Source organism: Salmo trutta, chromosome 32 (genome assembly GCF_901001165.1).
Source record: "Salmo trutta chromosome 32, fSalTru1.1, whole genome shotgun sequence".
Classification (NCBI taxonomy): Eukaryota; Metazoa; Chordata; class Actinopteri; order Salmoniformes; family Salmonidae; genus Salmo; species Salmo trutta.
The window spans coordinates 38,699,339-38,706,204 of NC_042988.1; positions in this window are offsets into that span (position 1 = coordinate 38,699,339).

A 6,866-nucleotide genomic window follows, 5' to 3' on the forward strand; every position below is an offset into this window, starting at 1 on the left:
TGAGATTGGTTTCTTTAGTTAGCTGCATGTTGACCGAAGTGTTTGAATTACATGCCACAAATTCGCAACAAATTGAATTAGGTAAAAGGTAATTTCCATGTCAAGTGTCCTTTTTAGGAACTGTAGGAGATACAACCGTTGTAGCCTAGTGCATGACTGTAAACAATCAATTCAGCTTTAAAAGATAAGCACTCTATTTCTTATTCCTTAGAAAATATCTTATTCATTAGGCAGCGTCAACGTGACAGTGTCGACGTGACAGCGTTAATCTGACATTGTTACTGTGTCTTTAGGTATTTAAGACCCTGCCTACTTTATAAACTTAATATTTGACGTACTCTAGTATTAAATTAACTCTTCACAAGTAGCACTATTGAATGACATTCCAATAGTTTAAATCGACTGGTCAGTTCATATGTAATATCTTTATCCACAGGGGGGAGCTCTAGGTTATCACATGGGATTTCATGAGCTCATCCTGAAAACACACACACACACACACACACACACACACACACACACAAACGGGTGTCCGGAGTGTGTTTAGACTTTTTTTATTAGTCAAGCTAACTACAGAGAACTTTACACCTGCCCAAAGGGGGTGGACACTGGACACATACACACTCATAACATAGGTACACTGTGATGACCATATTATTAATGACTTGCATCCCATTAGGATGAGATAGGATAGGATATTACCCCCCCCCCCCCAGTGTGAAAAACCCAGCAGCGTTGCAGTTCATGACACAAACCGGTGCGCCTGGCAGCTACTACCGTACCCTGTTCAAAGGCACTTAAATATTTTGTCCACCCTCTGAATGGCACACATACACAATCCACATCTCAATGGTCTCAAGGCTTAAAAATCCTTATTTAACGTGTCTCCTCCCCTTCATCTACACTGATTGAAGTGGATTTAAGTGACATCTATAAGGTATCATAGCTTTCACCTGAATTCACCTAGTCAGTTTATGTCATGGAAAGAGCAAGTGTTCATAATGTTTTGTACACTCAGTGTATTTTATTGTCCCAAGGGAGAATTTGTCTTGGACAATTAAAAATGACTGCTACTTCCACATAGATAGATAGAATTAAATCTTACAGCACACAATAACATCACCATCCATCCTCCTCTCTACCCACATAATAACATCACCATCCATCCTCCTCTCTACCCACATAATAACATTACCATCCATCCTCCTCTCTACCCACACAATAACATCACCATCCATCCTCCTCTCTAACCACATAATAACATCACCATCCATCCTCCTCTCTACCCACATAATAACATCACCATCCATCCTCCTCTCTACCCACATAATAACATCACCATCTATCCTTCTCTCTACCCACACAATAACATCATCATCCATCCTCCTCTCTACCCACATAATAACATCATCATCCATCCTCCTCTCTACCCACACAATAACATATCCTTCCATCCTCCTCTCTACCCACATAATAACATCACCATCCATCCTTCTCCATACCCACATAATACCATCATCATCCATCCTCCTCTCTACCCACATAATAACATCACCATCCATCCTCCTCTCTACCCACATAATAACATCACCATCCATCCTTCTCCATACCCACATAATAACATCACCATCCATCCTCCTCTCTACCCACATAATAACATCACCATCCATCCTCCTCTACCCACATAATAACATCATCATCCATCCTCCTCTCTACCCACATAATAACATCACCATCCATCCTCCTCTCTAACCACATAATAACATCACCATCCATCCTCCTCTCTACCCACATAATAACATCACCATCCATCCTCCTCTCTACCCACATAATAACATCACCATCCATCCTCCTCTCTACCCACATAATAACATCACCATCCATCCTCCTCTCTACCCACATAATAACATCACCATCCATCCTCCTCTCTACCCACATAATAACATCACCATCCATCCTCCTCTCTACCCACATAATAACATCACCATCCATCCTCCTCTCTACCCACATAATAACATCACCATCCATCCTCCTCTCTACCCCATAATAACATCACCATCCATCCTCCTCTCTACCCACATAATAACATCACCATCCATCCTTCTCTCTACCCACATAATAACATCACCATCCATCCTCCTCTCTACCCACATAATAACATCACCATCCATCCTCCTCTCTACCCACACAATAACATCATCATCCATCCTCCTCTCTACCCACATAATAACATCACCATCCATCCTCCTCTCTACCCACATAATAACATCATCATCCATCCTCCTCTCTACCCACATAATAACATCATCATCCATCCTCCTCTCTACCCACACAATAACATCATCATCCATCCTCCTCTCTACCCACATAATAACATCATCATCCATCCTCCTCTCTACCCACATAATAACATCATCATCCATCCTCCTCTCTACCCACACAATAACATCATCATCCATCCTCCTCTCTACCCACATAATAACATCACCATCCATCCTCCTCTCTACCCACATAATAACATCACCATCCATCCTCCTCTCTACCCACATAATAACATCATCATCCATCGTCCTCTCTACCCACATAATAACATCACCATCCATCCTCCTCTCTACCCACACAATAACATCATCATCCATCCTCCTCTCTACCCACATAATAACATCACCATCCATCCTCCTCTCTACCCACATAATAACATCACCATCCATCCTCCTCTCTACCCACATAATAACATCACCATCCATCCTCCTCTCTACCCACATAATAACATCACCATCCATCCTCCTCTCTACCCACATAATAACATATCCTTCCATCCTCCTCTCTACCCACATAATAACATCACCATCCATCCTCCTCTCTACCCACATAATAACATCACCATCCATCCTCCTCTCTACCCACATAATACCATCATCATCCATCCTCCTCTCTACCCACATAATACCATCATCATCCATCCTCCTCTCTACCCACATAATAACATCATCATCCATCCTCCTCTCTACCCACATAATAACATCATCATCCATCCTCCTCTCTACCCACATAATAACATCATCATCCATCCTCCTCTCTACCCACATAATAACATCACCATCCATCCTCCTCTCTACCCACATAATAACATCATCATCCATCCTCCTCTCTACCCACAAAATAACATCATCATCCATCCTCCTCTCTACCCACACAATAACATATCATCCATCCTCCTCTCTACCCACATAATAACATCATCATCCATCCTCCTCTCTACCCACACAATAACATCATCATCCATCCTCCTCTCTACCCACATAATAACATCACCATCCATCCTCCTCTCTACCCACATAATAAGTTAATTAGTTCATGCCAAGGTAAGGCTGTGACTTGGTAGCAGCATGACTGGCTAAGCTCCAGTTCCACTGTTGTCATCCTTAAGTACGACTAGGCTCCCTTACCAAAACCATATGGTTTGGTTACCACTAGGCTCCCTTACCAAAACCATATGGTCTGGGCACCACTAGGCTGCCTTACCAAAACCATATGGTCTGGGCACCACTAGGCTCCGTTACCAAAACCATATGGTCTGGGCACCACTAGGCTCCCTTACCAAAACCATATGGTCTGGGCACCACTAGGCTCCGTTACCAAAACCATATGGTCTGGGCACCACTAGGCTCCGTTACCAAAACCATATGGTCTGGGCACCACTAGGCTCCCTTACCAAAACCTTATCCCCATTAGATCCTGCCAAGGCAGCAGCTACTCTTCCTGGGGTTTATTATGGATCCCCATTAGTTCCTGCCAATGCAACAGCTACTCTTCCTCGGGTCAAGCAACATAAGGCAGTTTTATACAATTTAAAATATTACATGACATTACATTTCATAACACTTTTCACAACACATTCAGTGTGTTCCCTCAGGCCACTACTCTACTATCACATATCTACAATACAAAATGAATGTGTACAGTACGTGTGTGTAGAGTGTGTCTTGTCATGTGTCTGTGTAAGCGTGTGTCTGTACCTTTGTGTGTGTCTTTTCACAGTCCCCGCTGTTCCATAAGGTGTATTTGTATCTGTGTTTTAAATCTGATTCTACTACTTGCATCAGTTCCATGTAGTCATGGCTCTATGCCTTACAACTTGAGGACCTTAGCTGCTGTATCATACACTGCTCAAAAAAATAAAGGGAACACTTAAACAACACATCCTAGATCTGAATGAAACAAATAATCTTATTAAATACTTTTTTCTTTACATAGTTGAATGTGCTGACAACAAAATCACACAAAAATAATCAATGGAAATCCAATTTATCAACCCATGGATGTCTGGATTTGGAGTCACACTCAAAATTAAAGTGGAAAACCACACTACAGGCTGATCCAACTTTGATGTAATGTCCTTATAACAAGTCAAAATGAGGCTCAGTAGTGTGTGTGGCCTCCACGTGCCTGTATGACCTCCCTACAACGCCTGGGCATGCTCCTGATGAGGTGGCGGATGGTCTCCTGAGGGATCTCCTCCCAGACCTGGACTAAAGCATCCGCCAACTCCTGGACAGTCTGTGGTGCAACGTGGCGTTGGTGGATGGAGCGAGACATGATGTCCCAGATGTGCTCAATTGGATTCAGGTCTGGGGAACGGGCGGGCCAGTCCATAGCATCAATGCCTTCCTTTTGCAGGAACTGCTGACACACTCCAGCCACATGAGGTCTAGCATTGTCTTGCATTAGGATGAACCCAGGGCCAACCGCACCAGCATATGGTCTCACAAGGGGTCTGAGGATCTCATCTCGGTACCTAATGGCAGTCAGGCTACCTCTGGCGAGCACATGGAGGGCTGTGCGGCCCCCCAAAGAAATTCCACCCCACACCATGACTGACCCACCGCCAAACCGGTCATGCTGGAGGATGTTGCAGGCAGCAGAACATTCTCCACGGCGTCTCCAGACTCTGTCACGTCTGTCACGTGCTCAGTGTGAACCTGCTTTCATCTGTGCAGAGCACAGGGCGCCAGTGACGAATTTGCCAATCTTGGTGTTCTCTGGCAAATGCCAAACGTCCTGCACGGTTTTGGGCTGTAAGCACAACCCCCACCTGTGGACGTCGGGCCCTCATACCACCCTCATGGAGTCTGTTTCTGACCGTTTGAGCAGACACATGCACATTTGTGGCCTGCTGGAGGTCATTTTGCAGGGCTCTGGCAGTGCTCCTCCTGCTCCTCCTTGCACAAAGGCGGAGGTAGCGGTCCTGCTGCTGGGTTGTTGCCCTCCTACGGCCTCCTCCACGTCTCCTGATGTACTGGCCTGTCTCCTGGTAGCGCCTCCATGCTCTGGACACTACGCTGACAGACACAGCAAACCTTCTTGCCACAGCTCGCATTGATGTGCCATCCTGGATGAGCTGCACTACCTGAGCCACTTGTGTGGGTTGTAGACTCCGTCTCATGCTACCACTAGAGTGAAAGTACCGCCAGCATTCAAAAGTGACCAAAACATCAGCCAGGAAGCATAGGAACTGAGAAGTGGTCTGTGGTCACCACCTGCTGAACCACTCCTTTATTGGGGGTGTCTTGCTTATTGCCTATAATTTCCACCTGTTGTCTATTCCATTTGCACAACAGCATGTGAAATGTATTGTCAATCAGTGTTGTTTCCTAAGTGGACAGTTTGATTTCACAGAAGTGTGATTGACTTGGAGTTACATTGTGTTGTTTAAGTGTTCCCTTTATTTTTTTGAGCAGTGTATATTATCACAATACTACTGTATATAGTTACTGTACTTGTTGTAACTAATTCATGGAGACACACGTAACACGTAACACGTAACACGAACACCGCTGAAGTAACACCATTCTTCTGATACTATGCACCGTGTGACGTCTGTGTGTCTGTGTCTGTGTGTGTCTGTGTGTGTGTGTGTGTGTGTGTGTGTGTGTGTGTGTGTGTGTGTGTGTGTGTGTGTGTGTGTGTGTGTGTGTGTGTGTGTGTGTGGGGGGGGGGTGTGTGGGGGGTGTGTGTGTGTGTGTGTGTGTGTGTGGGGGGGGGGGGGGGGTGTGGGTGCGTGTGTGTGGCTGTGTGTGTGGGTGTGACGTGTGTCATCCATAACCGGTTAGAGAGAGAGTGTGAGGCATTGTGGCAGACAGGTCAATGAAGATAGACTGAAGCTATGTGACATTATGACCCTGGACAAACCAGCTCCACCAGCATACAGACACCATGACAGAATGATAGAGAGGGAGGGAGAGAGAGAGAGATAGAGAAAGAGCGCTTAGGAGGGAGAGTGAGAGAGAGAGAGTGTGAGAGAGTGTGTGTGAGAGAGAGAGAGAGAGAGCGCAAGAGAAGGGGGGTGGAGAGAGATGAGAAGAAAAGCAGACTGTGAACCAAACACAGCCGCACAGCCGCACAGCCGCACAGCCGCACAGCCGCACAGCCGCACAGCCGCACAGCCACACCACATGGATCCTCTAGTATCTCACTGGAAGTTACAAGTCAGTTATGAATGGAGGAATGCCACAAAGCCACCAAACCATGTCAGCACACAGACACAAGACCTATGACACACAGACAGTGTGGTTTATAGGCAGCATTATGTGGGTCATGTTTTGTAATGTGGAGTCCGGGGTTGACTTGAGGATTTTCCAGGTCCTGTCAGACCTACGAACACACAGGAGGCATATCTGACCTCAACGATCTTACTGAGGAGGGATTGTAAATGTTTTAAAACGGACCAGCTTCAAAAGTTGGTGTAGAGGATCAATCAGATAAACCTGGTGAGGTATTGGAGAGTCAACTTGCAGGTCCCAGGACATGAAGGCTACCTGCACCGCTGGCAGCAGGCTCAAATGATCACAGCCCTGGGGCCTCCA